This window comes from Hoplias malabaricus, chromosome 10 (assembly GCF_029633855.1).
Source record: "Hoplias malabaricus isolate fHopMal1 chromosome 10, fHopMal1.hap1, whole genome shotgun sequence".
In the NCBI taxonomy this organism is placed as follows: Eukaryota; Metazoa; Chordata; class Actinopteri; order Characiformes; family Erythrinidae; genus Hoplias; species Hoplias malabaricus.
The window spans coordinates 38,631,663-38,652,357 of NC_089809.1; positions in this window are offsets into that span (position 1 = coordinate 38,631,663).

A 20,695-nucleotide genomic window follows, 5' to 3' on the forward strand; every position below is an offset into this window, starting at 1 on the left:
AATGTGAAGGCGATCACCTCGCCTCAGCGGAGGCCCGGCGTGCGGAAGAGCTCCCAAAGGAGGTCAGGACCTTCAGGAGACCCGGGGCCTTGTTGTCATCTTCAGTCAAGGAGCAGATGTCAGTTGTAGCGGAGAGGCCTGCAGGCTGTAGGGCGTACAAGTGCTACCCACTGGATATCTACCATCTGAGGGATGGAGGAACACGGGGTGGGAGGGGGGTGCGAGACAGAAAGATGGAGGAAGGACAGAGGATAAATAAAGGAAAAAAAAGTGAGAAAAGAGCAGTGGCACTAGCAATGAGGAAGGAGGGTGAGAGAAGTGAGTAAGATGGAATATGAGTAATATCATAGACATATACACTTACGTTTTTTGCACGTCTGCCTCTTTACACTCATATCCCCCCCAGTCTGTATTGTTAAATATATGAACTGTGCATCATAATACCATAGAGTTGCCTTTATGTACGTCTCTGGACACAGGAAAAAGGGCTACTGAGGGTGCTTTAGCACCCCCGGCTTTTCAGAATTCATAGTCCATTTGCTAAAATATAACACAATATTGTAATGAAATGTATTTTGGGTTTATATATATATACTGTCTGTCTGTGAGGAGTGTGGCGTGTTCTCCCTGTGTCTGCGTGGGTTTCCTCCGGGTGACTGTCTGTGAGGAGTGTGGTGTGTTCTCTCTGTGTCTGCGTGGGTTTCCTCCGGGCGACTGTCTGTGAGGAGTGTGGTGTGTTCTCTCTGTGTCTGCATGGGTTTCCTCCGGGTGACTGTCTGTGAGGAGTGTGGTGTGTTCTTCCTGTGTCTGCGTGGGTTTCTTCCGGGTGACTGTCTGTGAGGAGTCTGGTGTGTTCTCTCTGTGTCTGCGTGGGTTTCTTCTGGGTGACTGTCTGTGAGGAGTGTGGTGTGTTCTCCCTGTGTCTGCGTGGGTTTCTTCCGGGTGCTCCGGTTTCCTCCCACACTCCAGACTCAAAGCTGCCCTGAACTGGATAAGGGTTACAGACAATGAATGAATGCTTTAATGTTGACAGCAATAATAGTTACATTTATCTAGTGATTCTCTAGACCCCAAAGAGCCTTACACATTAGGAACATTAAGGAGTTCCTGCAGATGCCACTGTGCAACATCCAACTGGACAATGCTATGATTTATATATACACACAACGTGAGGCTCTGAATCTCTCTAGATTTCTGATATCCGGGTGCTGTTTAACTTCATCAGCACCTTCAGTACAATCTGGTCACCACTGTCAGAACACAGTGTGGACACCAGCGTGCCACCAGCACTGGAGAGGACTCTCTGGTGGCTTCTCAGCAAACCTGAGGAGGAACCTTGAATAGGACCTTATCTGCCCCAGCTCTAGCCTTAGACAATGAAGAGCCAGCGGTGGCAGTGAAGCTCCAGCTCTGGCCTAATAGTTAGAGACCGGGCTTGGTTCCGGAAGGTTGCCGGTTTCGATCCCCAGGACCATGGATGAAGTAACCTTGAGCAAGGCACTGAACCCCCGCTCTGGGGGTGTGTTCACTTTACCATTAACAGTCCGCTCCATGCCTCATGTGGTGCTGGAGGACCATGCTCCACAGCTGAAGGGATGGTAAGTGAGGAATATTCCAGGTGCGGATGTTTAACAGGAGGTTTATGGACCTGAAAGAGTTGACGTGTTCAAATGTATAAATATTAATATGTTTTAATGATGTTTAAATGTGAATGCAACAAGCAGATGAAGTAGGGCTGGGCAATTAATCGAAATCGATATTCAGAACGTCTAATAGACAATTTGTCTATATCGATTATATCAGTTATTTTTATTCTGTTATGCCCCCACTGTGTGTTCATGTACTGTTCCTTTAAAACCACACTACCAAGCTGCAGTCATGTGATTCTGTCCCCTATCTGCCACATGGAAGCAACCTAAACCCAGAGGCTGACCAAGCGACTCGAGTAGGTACCAAAGAGAAACACAGCGTCTGTGGTTTGGACGTGCTGTGTTTGACTTTAATTAACAAAAAGACTCAGAAAACTCAGAAAAAACTGTTTCAGCAACAAAAGCACAAATTTATTTGCGCTCATATCGCTCAGCACCAAGATAAAATAAATACTCAGGAAAGTTGTTTTTGTGCACTTTGGTATTTGAATTAATGGATTTGAACCAACAGCCTCTGGCATCGTAGGCAGCAGTCTCTTGGAAATCAAGGACAAAAACGTGTAAACAATAGCGACACCAAAACTGCAGCCAAAAGACAATCCCTCTCTTCCAGTGTGGAAAAAGACTTAACCCTTACTTCTCTTGTTGATCAGATTTATTTAGTCTTTTCTTAGGAGCTGTTTTGTTTCCCTCTTTTCTTTTGATTTCTTTTTCCCTCTTTTTTTTGGTTCCCTTCTGATTTCTCTCTCATTTCTTTTCTTTTTCCTATTTGTTTCTTTTAATTTCTTTTTCCTGTCTTCTGTTTCTTTTTTTGGTTCCCTTCTGATTTCTGTTTCTCTCTCATTTCTTTTCTGATCACTTTTCTTTTTCTTCTTTGTTTCTTTCATTTCTTGTTTGAAACACCACATACCAGTCAAAAAAAAAAGGCATGACAGCAAGCCACTCTTTTGTTAGGTCTTTTATACAGGGATCAAACAGGTGTAGTCAGTCAGCGCTGATTGCACTCATTATTGCTGGGGACTCTGGGGATTGGAGTTCTGAGCACCTGCTCTTCTAGTGCATCACCTTGGCCCCCTCCTGGTGGTCTGTAGCATCGCCTGGACCCTTACACTGTTTGTGCCACGTGATCAGTTTCGGTGACCACTCCAATACAATTTAACACACACTGCAGGACACCAACCCTCTGTGAGCATTATTTTTAATTGAGGATAAAAGTAAATCAACAGACTAATAGTTATAATAGATGAGGGGGCAGCCGTGGCCTAGCCGTGGTTAGAGACGTGAGCTTGAGGCCGGAGGGGTTCTATTCTTTTCTTCTAATAAAAATGATCATTAAAGGCAGCTCTAATGTGCTCAGATATAAGGTACATTACATCATATGAATCATTACGTTACAGACCCATTTAGAAACATTCAGATATATCAGCAACAACACTAATGAGACAATATTAGGAGTTCTCTTGAGTGCTGTATAGTGCTGGATCATACACAACGACAACTATGAGTGTCTTAGAGTGTGGACCAAACTCCTGTAGGTTCTTCACCGAATTTCTCCTCTCAGACAGAGAGAGATCTTACTGAAAGTGGACGCTGCTGTTACTCTGTGCCCTGATTAATCACCAATAAACGTCAGGTCTTTACTCCACCACTGAGTGACTCTGCTTGGGGCGATAGATGAACCGCCCCTCAGCGCTCAGTTTTGAAGATGTCCATTGGCTAAATTCTTCTAAATGCTGCTACGTTTAGTATATTACACATTGTTTTACACATTATCATATAAAGAGCAGATAGTGAGTATATTAAAAATGTTTATATTAAATATAAACCAATTATATTTCCATTAGGGAGCGCAGCACCCTGGCGCCCTCTATTGGCCAGCTGCTCCTTCCTCTTGGAAAGGATTTAAGACAGTTGACATTGGACAGTGGGCACTGGGGTGTCTGTGGCACTTTCCTTACACTAGGTCTGTTTATTGTCCACGTCAGACCCTTTCATAGTAGTCACATTTTCTAAGTAGGTGCCACATGTGCTAGGTCTCAGTGGTAATTGAGAGGGAGCTCAGCCAGTAGGAGCTTTTCTATTCTCCTCACAGATAAGGAATTGGAGGACTGGAAGGTCCTGGGGGGGATAGTGTGAGAGTGGTGGTAAAGCAGCGGTGGGTAAAGATGGTACCTCTGTTTAATATAAGACCCCTTTTTTGGCTTAAAAGCACAAATCTCGAGAAAGAAAAGCATAACCATGTCATACAGAGAATACCCTGTGTCCGCAGTGTCCACTATCGTTCTGTGCGTAGCTCAGTGGGTGGCAGGGCCCTTCCTCAGGCTGCGCTATACTGGGACCATGTTGACTCAGCATTAAACGTGGACCTAATCTAACAGGATGTGAAATTAGTGCTCAGCGTGTTGGATATCACTGCAGTTCCAAGTTCCTGAATCGTGAACTAGTTGATGGTCAGAAGCCCAGCTTTTGGAAGTATCAGGAGAAATTTGGGGCAGCTGTCAAGTCCGATATATGGTGTGTGGTCGGTGGGCTAGATTATAATGTGTGTGTGTGTGCGTGCGCGCTTGCAGATGTGATTCACTGGCCGAGGGAATGAAGACTGGAGCATAATGGGAGAGACGTGTGTGTAAGTGTGGATCTGACGACAACACAAGTGTGTCGGCTTGGGTGCCGGGCCTTTCAGAAGAAGCTCCTTGGGATCGCTTCCAAACAGTTCACACAGAACAAACCAACTCTGACACATCCTTCAGCGGCTCGGTGGGTGGAGAAACATCACACACACACACACACACACACACACACACACATTCTGAATTGGGTTTATATTGGATCTTTGATGCCCGTGTTTACAAACATAAAAAAATATTTTACCATGCACTTATTACCAGTTAATAAATCTCTTAAAAATAATAATAAATCACTAACATCACCACAAAAACTATCCTGTGCCTGTTTGTAACTTTAGCTCAGATTCTATTGCTAAATAAACCCTCATTTCACCTTCTCCACTCACAACTCTACAATCACTCGCCCATTTACATTTAACAAATACTCCCCAAGACAAACATCACACTACAATCATTTTTTTCTCTAATTTCCCAGCAGAATAAATCATAAAATTAAATTATGAGGAGGTATTTCCAGGCTGTTTGCTGTTGTTTATACTTTACTCAGAGTCCTGTAGCCTAATAAACTCTTAACGTTCCCCAAATCTACTCATTTAGTGGGCAGTCCGCTCACTCTTTAACACACTTGTTAACTGTATATATATGTGCTGATAATATAAAATGTAATTCTTTAAACGTCTTAAACTTTAAACGCTCATCACACTCTCGTCTGTTCTGCTGTAACTCTACGGCGCTGCTGGTGTCTGCCGCTAACATCCGGGAACTACTGAGAGGCTCCATGATCCGCCATCGCCGTTAAAAAAAAAATACTGGTTCATTGGAGTCCGCGGTGTTAAAGGAGCTCTCTCCCTCTCTCTCTCTATACTTCTCTGGGATAAACGAGGTTTAAAATAAACAAGCAAAAACAAAACACGATGTAAAGTATTTAAAAACTGTAAGTTCCAAAATACATTACAAATAAATTACATAAAATATGAAATCGCAAATAAACACTAAAAAAGCGCTTTGTCCAGCGACAGCACGCCGAGGGAGTCGATTCCTAAAAAAAACGATTCCTTGACTCCGAGATGCCCAGCAAGGTGTCGACTCTTTGCCACAATCTAAGTGCTAGGAGTCAGTGCGTTTGATTCCAGTGCAAGGAGTCGAGATTCGGAGCCGATTCCAGAAATAGCGGAATATTCAATTCTAAGTTTCATTTTGAGCGCTGTCCGCTCCAAACTAGTATTTGATAAAATAATCAAATAATGTTGGATTTTAAAAGCATATAAACTATTTTAGAAAGAATGGAAGTAAAGTATAGTGAAAAAATGAGCAAATGTATTGTTGGTTGTAATAGAAATAAAGAATGTTGTGTTTGTTGCCTTGGAAACGACGCCACGTTCAGGCAGTTGCTGAAAAATAAATAACAGCAGTATTATTACATGTGCCCTCTGCAGAAGCGCTCATTTCTATGGCTGTTTTCAGAGATGAATATACTCTGTATCCACAGCGTTAAAGACGATCGCGATCAGTAAAGGTACTTAAAGGCAGTATGAATCAGCCTTCTCCTTTCTGAGCTCATCTTTGTCCATCTTGGCCACTTTCTGTGACATCTTTGTAACCCGCTCCATCTTTGCATCCTTTGTTTCAAGTTCTGCCATTAATATGTCTGACGCTCTTTCCAGTACTTCGATCCTCGTGTGCAGCTTAGATTTTTGCTTGTGCAGTTTATCTATCTGCCTTCATGTGTCCTCCCTGTGTCTGCGTGGGTTTCCTCTGGGTGACTGTCTGTGAGGAGTGTAGTGAGTTCTCCCTGTGTTTGCATGGGTTTCCTCCAGGTGACTGTCTGTGAGGAGTGTGGTGTGTTCTCCCTGTGTTTGTGTGGGTTTCCTCCAGGTGACTGTCTGTGAGGAGTGTGGTGTGTTCCCCCTGTGTCTGCGTGGGTTTCCTCCGGGTGACAGTCTGTGAGGAGTGTGGTGTGTTCTCCCTGTGTTTGCGTGGGTTTCCTCCAGGTGACTGTGAGGAGTGTGGTGTGTTCCCCCTGTGTCTGCGTGGGTTTCCTCCGGGTGACAGTCTGTGAGGAGTGTGGTGTGTTCTCCCTGTGTTTGCGTGGGTTTCCTCCAGGTGACTGTCTGTGAGGAGTGTAGCGAGTTCTCCCTGTGTTTGCGTGGGTTTCCTCCAGGTGACTGTCTGTGAGGAGTGTAGTGAGTTCTCCCTGTGTTTGTGTGGGTTTCCTCCAGGTGACTGTCTGTGAGGAGTGTGGTATGTTCTCCCTGTGTCTGCGTGGGTTTCCTCCGGGTGACTGTCTGTGAAGAGTGTGGTGTGTTCTCTCTGTGTCTGTGTGGGTTTCCTCCGGGTGACTGTCTGTGGAGTGTGGTGTGTTCTCCCTGTGTCCACGAGGGTTTCCTCCGGGTCACTTTCTGTGAGGAGTGTGTAGAAATCTGCTATAAAAAATGGTATATCAAAATATCACAAGTTAACTTCCCACAGGTTTGTGTTTGTATATAAGGAATATATCACATTGTGGGGACTTGTCGTCCTTGTGGGGACCACCAGCTACACAATGTAATCATTATATTTTAAGGTGGAGACATGTTTTAAGGGTGAGTTTAGTTTAGGGTTAAACGAGCAGTACTTGGAGATGGTAGCGGTAAATCTCCACCAAAGGAACGAATGTCTAAGTATTGTCCCCACAATTCACAATTGTATGTGTGTGTGTGTGTGTTCAATACTTGGCACTGTTCAGTGGAAGAGGAGGCAGGAATCTACCCTTTGATTCTCGTAGAAACCAACTCCAAATCCAGTTTTAAAAGACAAAACGATGTAGCACCTTTTATGTGACTGAACAAAATGAGGAACAGAACTGTAAACACTGCTAAGCAGGTGGACTTCACAAAGATAATTACACCCCACCCTGCTCTGACCAGTCTCCCTTGACCTCAGATCAAATCCAATCTAATTCATTTGTACAGCACCTGTTTACAGCTGACGTCACAAAGCAGCTTCACAGAATTCCAGTAAAGACAGAAGCGTGTAAAAGTGCCAGGTGAATGAGGCCAGGGGCAACAGCGGCACAGAGAAACTCACTCAGAGCTGAGGAAGAAACCTTGGGAGGAACCAAGGCTCACACAGTGGGGGGACCTACCCTCCTTTGGTCAATTTACTGGTGATAATAGTTAGGAGTCTGTGAGAACTTCAGTGTAGGGGCAGCTCCAAGGAAGCGTGGGGGAGGAGCTCGACAGTCATCCATCAGCGTCCAGACAGACAGGTGGGGGTCGTTTACTCAGAAAAAGGAAAGGGATGGAATTAGTTGTGATTTGTTTGGGTGAATGTAGAGCAGAGAATGTGAACATTTCCAGAGTGTGGCTAATGACTCCGGCAGATCTGACTATAACAGCTTTAACTAAAAGGAGAGGAACCAGAAGGAGACACAGATGTGGGAGCTTCCTGAAACACTGGCATCCCTCCGCTCCACGTCAACAAACCTGAGTGATCGCGTGAAGCGGCGGACGACACCAGCGTCTCAGTTTACTATAATTCACTGTGTCCATGGACCCCCTGGATCTGCCGCCTTTATCTATGGGGGAGCATTAACTACCAAAACTAAACTAAACTAATGAGATTTTAGCCTCAGTTTGAAGATTGTGACTGTGTCTGAGTCCCGAACATTTTCTGGAAGATCATTCCAGAGTTGGGGGCTTTATAAGAAAAAGCTCTTCCCCCAGCTGAGGCCTTCTGAATTAGAACTTCTAGAGTCTAGAGTGGACAGCAAGTGCTAAGGACACATTAGAACTCCAGCAGCACTGCTGTGTCTGATCCACTCTACACCAGCACAACACACACTAACACACCACCACCACGTCAGTGTCACTGCAGCGCTGAGAATGATCCACCACCACATCACACCTGCTTTGTGGGGGCAAACAAAGTATGCAGAGCAACAGATGGACTACAGTCTGTGGAGCTGAGAGAAAACTACATCTTATAGATAATATACACCTACAGTTTCATGAGTCCATTGTGCCTTGCAAGGTGTATTTGTAGCTTGGATGAGGTCTGTGTGTGTGTGTGTGTGTGTGTGTGTGTGTGAGAGAGAGAGAGCGAGAGAGAGAGAGAGAGGCTGTGGACTGCGGTGAGCGCTCTGGGTGTCAGCACTGTGCAGTGTGTGACGCTAAGAGAAGCAGACAGCTGCTTATTCTTATGTTACCAGCTCCACTCTGCTGTTCCTCTAGTATAAGATGGCACACACACACACACACAAATACACATGCTCACAACATACAATCACACACTCATTACACACACACACACACAAATACACATGCTCAGAACATACAATCACACACTCATGACACACACACACACACAAATACACATGCTCAGAACATACAATCACACACTAATGACACACACACACACAAATACACATGCTCAGAACATACAATCACACACTCATCACACACACACACACACACACACATGCAGTAACAATTTTAAACAGACTCACTATTTGGTTTATTTACTCCATGTATTCATTCTTCATCCCTCACTCACACAAACACACACACACACACACACACATTAATGCTTGCTGGTATCAAAAGCTCTACTGAAAAAGCTTTACACAAGATGTGGCACTATTTCTGAGTTTGATTCAATTCAATTGTTGGATGTTGACAAAAACCTGAATCAAAACAAGCCACTCACTGGATGGAGCTCCATCTCACCAGAGAACACTGTTCCACTGTGTGGCCAAAAGGCTTGCTGGGAATCCCTTGTGAGCCCCCGGCTCCTCCCACAATTGGAGCTGCCACAATATCGCATTTTTGTACTCACAGGATGTAACTGTTGGATGTAACTACAACAACCCACATCATACCAAGCTACAGTTTTAATGCTAACAATTTTTTTCAGGCTGAAATCCTAATATCTCTCTCCACACTGCGTAGTGCACAGTATAGGTCATAAAATAGAACTTTCTGCACTAAAATAGTGCATTGTATTTTGAAAAAAACCCAAAATCATTTATATTTAAATGTTTAAGACTCAGGATCCCCAGTTAGGGTGACCAGATCTGAGATGGTGAAGAAGAGGGGGGTGGGGGGTTTTACACCTTTATGTGCTACACAAAACATGGGAATTTCTTAATTTCTTTTTTAATTCATCCGAGAACTTACATTTACGTTTCGGCATAGCTGCTCGAGATGAGGGTAGGTACATGAGCTTTGCCTGACGTAAACAAGGACTCCTGACGTGCAGACTGACCAATTAAATGTTTACAGAGAAGGTTATCGACCAATAACGGTAGCCCTACAGTCAGACCGTCCAATCAGAAGATTTTAGGCTACTTCACCACGCCCCCTTCTCACTCAAGCGAACCAATCGGAGTAGGGGAGGGCGGGACTAGTTTGTGAACGAAACTTCTCGAAGTTCTATGTAAGCTCTAGAAAAACAAAATCCCGGATGTTTGTGAAATTCCGCCCGGACATTTTTTTAAGTCTAAAAAAGAGGACATGTCCGGGTAAAAGAGGACGTCTGGTCACCCTAATTTAGTGCACTGTCTGAGTGTAGTAGAGTTAGTTGTATACACTGTGAAGTGCCCTATGTAAGGAGTAGGGCCAAACATTTCCAGACATAAGAAGCTCCTCCCCTTCTGTTTCCTATTGGACTGTGGAACAACAATGTCCATTCTTACCGTACTTAAAAATCAGCTGGTTCTAAGTGTGCACTGTTGATTTGTTAGGACACTCATCTTTCATTCATCACAATTCAAACACTATTAGAATTAGTATTAAGAGCACAATTGGGACGCAGCCTGGGTTTAAGTAAATAATTATAGAGCCTACTAACTTTTGAACATGTGTATTACATGTAGGGGTGGGCGATATGACCCTAAAAATTATATCACGATATTTCAGTGTATTTTGGCAATAACGATATTCTTGGCGATACAAACAAAACATTGAAAAATACTTGTATTAATTTCAAGAACAGACTATTGCTGCAAAATAAATGATATATTATTATAAATTATATATATGTTAGTTTTATTTTACTACAAATGTAAATACAACAAACATCCTTAGTTTGAAACATAGCTTGTAACTTGCCAAGGTTCTGATTTTTTTTTATTTATTTAAAAAAATCTACCACACATCCATTAATTTCTAACATAACACAATGGTTATGGTCCACCTCCACACGACTGAAATCACTCCCCTTTTGGAGCGAGTTCCTCCCCCACCCCCCAGAGACACTTTATACGATACTTCACTGTGTCTAAATGAGTCGTGTAATAAATGCATACCATGTTATGTGTAACTGCATGACGTCTGTATGTAAAGTGAGGATATAATGATTATCACGATATTGTTTTTGTTTTATAGTTTTAAACATTAAGATGATATTAACGAGCCCTGTGAAGGACTGGCGCCCCCTCCAGGGTGTGTTCCCACCTTGCGCCCAATGATTCCAGGTAGGCTCTGGACCCACCGCGACCCTGAACTGGATAAGGGTTACAGATAATGAATGAATGATGATATTAATGATATGGCACCGCCCTAATTACAATAAAACATTGTCAAAATCAGAGACATCCCTCTTTAAAATTTCAGGTAAAATCAATCAAACCCTGGCTTTCTCAGAACAGTGGAGTGACCTTCCCAGAGCCCGGACCTCAGCATCTCTGAATGTGTTGGAGATGATAAGGATTTGTTGTTATCCAAAGGGAATCCTATATCTCCGAAATAGCAACTTTCCAAGAGAAGGAAAAACCCTTCTTCCACTTCCAGTTGAAGTCAATGTAAAAAGGTTTTATTCTGAGTCATTTTGGAGTGTTTCTATTGGCTCATTCGTCATGAAATTTACACACAGTGTGAAAGACAGCTGCTGTGTTTAAATGTAGTAAACTGAACACCCACACACGTGGAGATGCATGGTTTCCTTTGCGCTGTGACACCATGTAACGACCTATATATCTATACTTCATTATGTACATAAAGAATATAACCAGCGTCTATTCTACTGTGTCAAGGCATGTTTGCCAAGAAAACACAGACAGACACACACACACACACACTATCCTCTTTTTTGTCCTCTCTCTGGCCCTGCCCTGGGTCTGATCTCCGCATTATGTTTGCTTTCAAGTAAAATCAAATTACAAGTTAGCAATTCGGCCTCGCTGATTTTTTTCCAGGCGTACGAGCACAGTCGAGGATGCTTCTCCGGCCTCTGAGACTGACTGGGGGGAGTTGTTGTTCCCCCTCGTGGGATGGGGGCAGATGGAGGGGAGCAGGGGGTGGCTGTGGGACAGTAGAGAAAGTCTCTGCAGTGTGCCGTCCACATTCTGTTGTAACTCCAGTCAAGGTCAAGACCCTCTGAGTCAGCAGACCACTGCCCGCTCCTGCAGCTGCCCACGGCCAGTGATGAAACGTACTGTCCCCCACCGACAGCTAGTCTCCTCCACTCCTGCCCCCCACCCACCCTCCCCAATGTCCCACTCAGAGGAGGCGGGGGAGGAGAGGGACATAAATAAATAAATGAAGTCAGGAGTCAAGTAACTTGAGTCATAATGTGTAGTACAAGAGCTGAGGGATGGAGAGGGGGGGGCTATTGTCATGGCCTCAGTCTACACCATTTCAAGCAGAGGATGAGGCTCAATCTGAAAAGGTCGTGTCATTTCGAGCGAGAGTGGATGGATGCGGATGATTCTGAAATACAACGTGACAGTGATACAACAGTCAGTCATCTGCAATTAAAGCTAAGAGCTATGCTAATCTTGAGCATCTGAAGTGGCCACAAACACAGGGACGAGGAGGATCCAGAGGAGGGACGACCTCAGACACGGTCGCAGCTTGTGATTGGTCTAAAATGGGGCGTGGTTGGGTTGCCAGGTTTTGTAAAGGTTATAAATTGTTAAAATAGTTTTTAGAATTCATTCATCCATTCATTCATGCATAAGGCAGGAACACTCCCTGAACAGAGCACCACACTCTCACCCAGTCACTCAAACACTCTCTCACCTGTGGACAGTTTCACACACTCACCCAGTCACTCACACACATTCACACCTGTGGACAGTTTCACACACTCACCCAGTCACTCACACACCACTGGACAGTTTCACACATTCACCCAGTCACTCACATACCACTGGACAGTTTCACACATTCACCCAGTCACTCTCACATCACTGGACAGTTTCACACATTCACCCAGTCACTCACACACCACTGGACAGTTTCACACATTCACCCAGTCACTCACACACCACTGGACAGTTTCACACACTCACCCAGTCACTCACACACCACTGGACAGTTTCACACACTCACCCAGTCACTCACACACCACTGGACAGTTTCACACATTCACCCAGTCACTCACACACCACTGGACAGTTTCACACATTCACCCAGTCACTCACACACCACTGGACAGTTTCACACACTCACCCATTCACTCACACACCACTGGAAAGTTTCACACATTCACCCAGTCACTCACACACCACTGGAAAGTTTCACACACTCACCCAGTCACTCACACTCTCTCACCTGTGGACAGTTTCACACATTCACCCAGTCACTCACACACCACTGGTCAGTTTCACACACTCACCCAGTCACTCACACCACTGGACAGTTTCACACACTCACCCAGTCATTCACACACTCTCTCATCTGTGGACAGTTTCACACATTCACTTAGTCACTCACACACCACTGGACAGTTTCACACACTCACCCTGTCACTCACCCAGTCACTCACTCCATCTACCAGCATGTGTTTGGACTGTGGAAGGAACCCTGAGGATCTTGGGGGTTAATCTTTGTTAGGAGAGGGGCTTTAATTCTCCTCAGAATCCTGAGATTTTCCAGATGATTTCAGACAGATTTTTGGAAATGCAGTTCCACCGCAGCTTCAATAGGAGACTAGCCTTGTAGGACTGAAAGTCATTGTCTCAGGGTGTCACCACCGAGAGGACGGGTTTGTCTGTGGTCGTTTTCCTGGCAGTCAGTCAGTTTCTAATGTTGATGTACTGAGCATGCTCTGAGCCTAAATATCAGAACAGCAGTTCTTCCTGCACCACCACACAGGCCTCTGCCAGTTTGAACCAGCGAGGTCCTCTCCAGCAGACGTGCTTTCTCTTTTTCCTCCTAATGAAGCGGTTAGGCGTTTACTTGCCGCGTGCGACGCCTGGAACCAGTGCCACTCAGCTCACTCACACAGCGGAACTGCCTCGGACGCCTTGGACGGCTACAGTCAAGGCGAGCTAACGTATAATGACGTGATTATGTAACGATGCATAAGGCAGAGGGCAGGATCTAATGTGTGTGCGTATGTGTGTGTGTGTGTTTGAGAGACAGAGGAAAAAAGAAGTAGGAAGATGCTAAATCTGTTTTTTCCAACTTCATCCATTTCAAGGTAAAGACTCTTTCTCTTCTACGAGATCCCCACCACCAGGTTGAGACGACAAACACTGGCCACTTTTCTGGACTGCTGCTCATGCTCATCACCTAATCTTCGACCTGGCCTCCCAACCATGCGAATGTCCAACTGGCAGGTAGCTAGCTTAGCAGCAGACGATAACCAGACCCTGTGGTACTCTGCTGGACGGTGGTGGTCTGGTCAGTAGCATGACTGTGTTGACAACCAACAACAGTGGGAATGCTGGGAATGTTTGAGACTATGTCTGAAGCAAGAGGGGTCCAGGCTTGTTGTCCAGGGAGGAGTTAAAGGAGAATGCTTACCTTGTGGTCACCCCAGGAGAATATGTTGTGGTGTTTTTTGTAGTTGTTGATGCTGTGTGTAGCTGTACTTCAGCTTGTGGCTGTGTTAACACACCACCCTCCTACATCTCGTTCTGTTGTAGTTTCCGTTTCTTTATAAGACCAGTGTTTCTCAACCTTTTTTCAGATAATGGCACCTTTTAAAGGCGACATTCACGATTGTAATTTTTGAAAAATGGTGAGAAAACAGAGAAAAGTCATCTGTCGTTTTTTATTAGACTCCAAATTTTCAAAAGCACAAATCCAGATGAGGATATTTCTCGGTTCCTGCTCCACAGCTGTGTACACTGACTTATTTTTTTTGTTACTTAAGGTGGCATGTTTTCAAATAACAAAAGTTCTAAAAAAAAAAAAAAAAAAACTAATCAGCTCGAGTTATAAATGAGTTTCTGTGGGAATTCAAACACTCAAACACACCGTTCCACCTTAAAAGATGTTAAGCCTCGGAATGTAAACAAACCAGAGAGAACTGTATTTATCCACAATGGTAGACATGCCCTTTAAATGTATGAAAACATTTTTAACCTTCTTTCTGTAAATAAAATTCTCTTTATTGAGAATAAAATGTGGCGCAGCAGGTAGTGTCGCAGTCACACAGCTCCAGGGGCCTGGAGGTTGTGGGTTCGATTCCCGCTCCGGGTGACTGTCTGTGAGGAGTTGGTGTGTTCTCCCCGTGTCCGCGTGGGTTTCCTCCGGGTGCTCCGGTTTCCTCCCACAGTCCACAAACACACGTTGCAGGTGGATTGGCGACTTGAAAAATGTCCGTAGGTGTGAGTGTGTGTGTTGCCCTGTGAAGGACTGGTGTCCCCTCCAGGGTGTATTCCCGCCTTGCGCCCAATGATTCCAGGTAGGCTCTGGACCCCCCGCGACCCTAAATTGGATAAGCGGTTACAGATAATGGATGGATGGATGGATGGATGGAGAATAAAATGTGCTTTCAGCTGCTGCCACTGTGTCCACTCACAACACAACACACCACCTCACTCAATAGTGTGCGATAGGCTCCAGTGGAAAGTACTGCATTAAGAAGCTGAGAGATATCAGATTATGTGAATATTTTTTCTAGATATTCTTGAAGTATTCTTACTTTGTTTCTTGAAACATTCAGACTTTATTCTCTGATGTTTCTGATTCAGGGGTGTGGCCACAGTTGGGCCAGTCCCCACCCCCACCCAAACAGGACCAATCCCACCCAGTCCACCACTGCTAATGCACACACAAGGTTAAACACTCTCCTGGCTCTTCCGTGCAGGTTCCTGCGAGTCTGTCAGAGTGAGTGCGAGTGTGGATATGGGTGCAAGGAGCTTTGTTTCATGAGAAATGTACATACAACAAGTACAAGAAATAGACACTAGACAATTCACCTAAAAAGACTAAACATCGACAACCTTGTCTGAGGCCCCGTCCACACGGATCCGTTTATTTTTAAAAATGGAGATGGAGTTTTTGAAAATGTCCCCATCCAGATGAATATGAAAATGGCTGCATTCTCATGGCAGGCCAGTAGGGGGCCACCATATCGCCTAAGGAGAGAGACATCAAAACATCTCAAATCACTCAATATTCCCCCTGTAGAGCACTGCGCAAGTCTTGAAATGACTGAATCTAGATCTTAACATTTTATATTTCTGATACCGAATCATTTATATTTATTCATCTGTGTGAATCTAAACTCTAGTGCTGTCTGTGTGTGTACAGTATAGTTTATGACTGATGTAGTTCACTGTAGAGGGAGAGAGCGAGGAGCTGTGTGTGTACAGTGTAGTTTATGACTGATGTAGTTCACTGTAGAGGGAGTGAGGAGCTGTGTGTGTACAGTGTAGTTTATGACTGATGTAGTTCACTGTAGAGGGAGTGAGGAGCTGTGTGTTTACAGTGTAGTTTATGACTGATGTAGTTCACTGTAGAGGGAGCGAGGAGCTGTGTGTGTACAGTGTAGTTTATGAGTGATGTAGTTCACTGTAGAGAGAGCGAGGAGCTGTGTGTGTACAGTGTAGTTTATGACTGATGTAGTTCACTGTAGAGGGAGCGAGGAGCTGTGTGTGTACAGTGTAGTTTATGACTGATGTAGTTCACTGTAGAGAGAGCGAGGAGCTGTGTGTGTACAGTGTAGTTTATGACTGATGTAGTTCATTGTAGAGGGAGCGAGGAGCTGTGTGTTTACAGTGTAGTTTATGACTGATGTAGTTCACTGTAGAGGGAGCGAGGAGCTGTGTGTGTACAGTGTAGTTTATGACTGTTGTAGTTCACTATAGAGGGAGCGAGGAGCTGTGTGTGTACAGTGTAGTTTGTGACTGATGTAGTGCACTGTAGAGGGAGCGAGGAGCTGTGTGTACAGTGTAGTTTGTGACTGATGTAGTTCACTGTAGAGGGAGCGAGGAGCTGTGTGTGTACAGTGTAGTTTATGACTGATGTAGTTCACTGTAGAGGGAGTGAGGAGCTGTGTGTGTACAGTGTAGTTTGTGACTGATGTAGTTCACTGTAGAGGGAGCGAGGAGCTGTGTGTGTACAGTGTAGTTTGTGACTGATGTAGTGCACTGTAGAGGGAGCGAGGAGCTGTGTGTACAGTGTAGTTTGTGACTGATGTAGTTCACTGTAGAGGGAGCGAGGAGCTGTGTGTGTACAGTGTAGTTTATGACTGATGTAGTTCACTGTAGAGGGAGTGAGGAGCTGTGTGTGTACAGTGTAGTTTGTGACTGATGTAGTTCACTGTAGAGGGAGCGAGGAGCTGTGTGTGTACAGTGTAGTTTGTGACTGATGTAGTGCACTGTAGAGGGAGCGAGGAGCTGTGTGTGTACAGTGTAGTTTATGACTGATGTAGTTCACTGTAGAGAGAGCGAGGAGCTGTGTGTGTACAGTGTAGTTTATGACTGATGTAGTTCATTGTAGAGGGAGCGAGGAGCTGTGTGTTTACAGTGTAGTTTATGACTGATGTAGTTCACTGTAGAGGGAGCGAGGAGCTGTGTGTGTACAGTGTAGTTTATGACTGCTGTAGTTCACTATAGAGGGAGCGAGGAGCTGTGTGTGTACAGTGTAGTTTGTGACTGATGTAGTGCACTGTAGAGGGAGCGAGGAGCTGTGTGTACAGTGTAGTTTGTGACTGATGTAGTTCACTGTAGAGGGAGCGAGGAGCTGTGTGTGTACAGTGTAGTTTATGACTGATGTAGTTCACTGTAGAGGGAGTGAGGAGCTGTGTGTGTACAGTGTAGTTTGTGACTGATGTAGTTCACTGTAGAGGGAGCGAGGAGCTGTGTGTGTACAGTGTAGTTTGTGACTGATGTAGTGCACTGTAGAGGGAGCGAGGAGCTGTGTGTACAGTGTAGTTTGTGACTGATGTAGTTCACTGTAGAGGGAGCGAGGAGCTGTGTGTGTACAGTGTAGTTTATGACTGATGTAGTTCACTGTAGAGGGAGTGAGGAGCTGTGTGTGTACAGTGTAGTTTGTGACTGATGTAGTTCACTGTAGAGGGAGCGAGGAGCTGTGTGTGTACAGTGTAGTTTGTGACTGATGTAGTGCACTGTAGAGGGAGCGAGGAGCTGTGTGTGTACAGTGTAGTTTGTGACTGATGTAGTGCACTGTAGAGGGAGCGAGGAGCTGTGTGTGTACAGTGTAGTTTGTGACTGATGTAGTTCACTGTAGATGGAGCGAGGAGCTGTGTGTGTACGGTGTAGTTTATGACGGATGTAGTTCACTGTAGAGAGAGCGAGGAGCTGTGTGTGTACAGTGTAGTTTGTGACTGATGTAGTTCACTGTAGAGGGAGCGAGGAGCTGTGTGTGTACAGTGTAGTTTATGACTGATGTAGTTCACTGTAGTGGGAGCGAGGAGCTGTGTGTGTACAGTGTAGTTTGTGACTGATGTAGTGCACTGTAGAGGGAGCGAGGAGCTGTGTGTGTACAGTATAGTTTGTGACTGATGTAGTGCACTGTAGAGGGAGCGAGGAGCTGTGTGTGTACAGTGTAGTTTGTGACTGATGTAGTGCACTGTAGAGGGAGCGAGGAGCTGTGTGTGTACAGTGTAGTTTGTGACTGATGTAGTGCACTGTAGAGGGAGCGAGGAGCTGTGTGTGTACAGTGTAGTTTATGACTGATGTAGTTCACTGTAGAGGGAGCGAGGAGCTGTGTGTGTACAGTGTAGTTCATGACTGATGTAGTTCACTGTAGAGGGAGCGAGGAGCTGTGTGTGTACAGTGTAGTTCATGACTGATGTAGTTCACTGTAGAGGGAGTGAGGAGCTGTGTGTGTACAGTGTAGTTTGTGACTGATGTAGTTCACTGTAGAGGGAGCGAGGAGCTGTGTGTTTACAGTGTAGTTTATGACTGATGTAGTTCACTGTAGAGGGAGCGAGAAGCTGTGTGTGTACAGTGTAGTTTATGACTGATGTAGTTCACTGTAGAGGGAGCGAGGAGCTGTGTGTGTACAGTGTAGTTTGTGACTGATGTAGTGCACTGTAGAGGGAGCGAGGAGCTGTGTGTGTACAGTGTAGTTTATGACTGATGTAGTGCACTGTAGAGGGAGCGAGGAGCTGTGTGTGTACAGTGTAGTTTGTGACTGATGTAGTTCACTGTAGAGGGAGCGAGGAGCTGTTTGTAAAGTGTAGTTTATGACTGATGTAGTTCACTGTAGAGGGAGCGAGGAGCTGTGTGTGTACAGTGTAGTTTGTGACTGATGTAGTGCACTGTAGAGGGAGCGAGGAGCTGTGTGTGTACAGTGTAGTTTGTGACTGATGTAGTGCACTGTAGAGGGAGCGAGGAGCTGTGTGTGTACAGTGTAGTTTATGACTGATGTAGTTCACTGTAGAGGGAGTGAGGAGCTGTGTGTGTACAGTGTAGTTTGTGACTGATGTAGTTCACTGTAGAGGGAGCGAGGAGCTGTTTGTAAAGTGTAGTTTATGACTGATGTAGTTCACTGTAGAGGGAGTGAGGAGCTGTGTGTGTACAGTGTAGTTTGTGACTGATGTAGTTCACTGTAGAGGGAGCGAGGAGCTGTTTGTAAAGTGTAGTTTATGACTGATGTAGTTCACTGTAGAGGGAGCGAGAAGCTGTGTGTGTACAGTGTAGTTTATGACTGATGTAGTTCACTGTAGAGGGAGCGAGGAGCTGTGTGTTTACAGTGTAGTTTATGACTTATGTAGTTCACTGTAGAGGGAGCGAGGAGCTGTGTGTGTACAGTGTAGTTCATGACTGATGTAGTTCACTGTAGAGGGAGCGAGGAGCTGTGTGTGTACAGTGTAGTTCATGACTGATGTAGTTCACTGTAGAGGGAGCGAGGAGCTGTGTGTGTACAGTGTAGTTTATGACTGATGTAGTTCACTGTAGAGGGAGCGAGGAGCTGTGTGTTTACAGTGTAGTTTATGACTGATGTAGTTCACTGTAGAGGGAGCGAGGAGCTGTGTGTGTACAGTGTAGTTTGTAACTGATGTAGTTCACTGTAGAGGGAGCGAGGAGCGGTGTGTTTACAGTGTAGTTTATGACTGATGTAGTTCACTGTAGAGGGAGCGAGGAGCTGTGTGTGTACAGTGTAGTTTATGACTGATGTAGTTCACTGTAGAGGGAGCGAGGAGCTGTGTGTGTACAGTGTAGTTTATGACTGATGTAGTTCACTGTAGAGGGAGCGAGGAGCTGTGTGTGTACAGTGTAGTTTGTGACTGATGTAGTTCACTGTAGAGGGATCGAGGAGCTGTGTGTACAGTGTAGTTTATGACTGATGTAGTTCACTGTAGAGGGAGAGAGGAGCTGTGTGTGTACAGTGTAGTTTATGACTGATGTAGTTCACTGTAGAGGGAGAGAGGAGCTGTGTGTGTACAGTGTAGTTTATGAGTGATGTAGTTCACTGTAGAGGGAGAGAGGAGCTGTGTGTGTACAGTGTAGTTCATGACTGATGTAGTTCACTGTAGAGGGAGCGAGGAGCTGTGTGTTTACAGTGTAGTTTATGACTGATGTAGTTCACTGTAGAGGGAGCGAGGAGCGAGGAGGAGGAACAGTGACAATGTTTTCAAAAATCTTCTTCTTTCCAAAAGCTGTGTACTCCATTATACTCCACTCATAACACTACAGCTTGCACCTTATCCTTAAAGGAAATGTCAACCACAGATTAAGCAGAACTTTAATCACTGCCCACACTGCCGATGCACGTCTGCTTGTATCTGTAATTTATATTTCAATATCCACCTCTAAATCTACCTTTATTTTCCATATTACTGACTATTCTGCTGCCTATGTTCATTTGTATTTAAAAATAAATGTCCTTCTGCTTGGGAAGCCTGTCAACGAAACCTCCTTATACTCACATATAATGTCAATAAGGTCTCAAATATATTGTAGCTAGATTTTCATGGTAAGTTTGTATCTATCGTTTTTTTCCGAGATGTCAGAATACAGTTAACGGGACCCCATGACAAAGCCAGGTGGCACACCAGTGTGTCGCAGGCTGTATGAGACTGTGTGACTGCCTGTTCAATAAAAGAGCATTCTGCCTAAAGGCGCTATGTTGTCCTTGCCTTCTTCTAAGACTTGTCTCTACCAGAACGAGCACGCCCTCACCTCCTACTTTGTAAAGCAATGTTCCCACCCGCATTTGGCTGTCCCCCAACTGTCTCATTACAGAGATAACATCTGACCCTACAGGACTAGCCCCACAACTGACCGTTGAC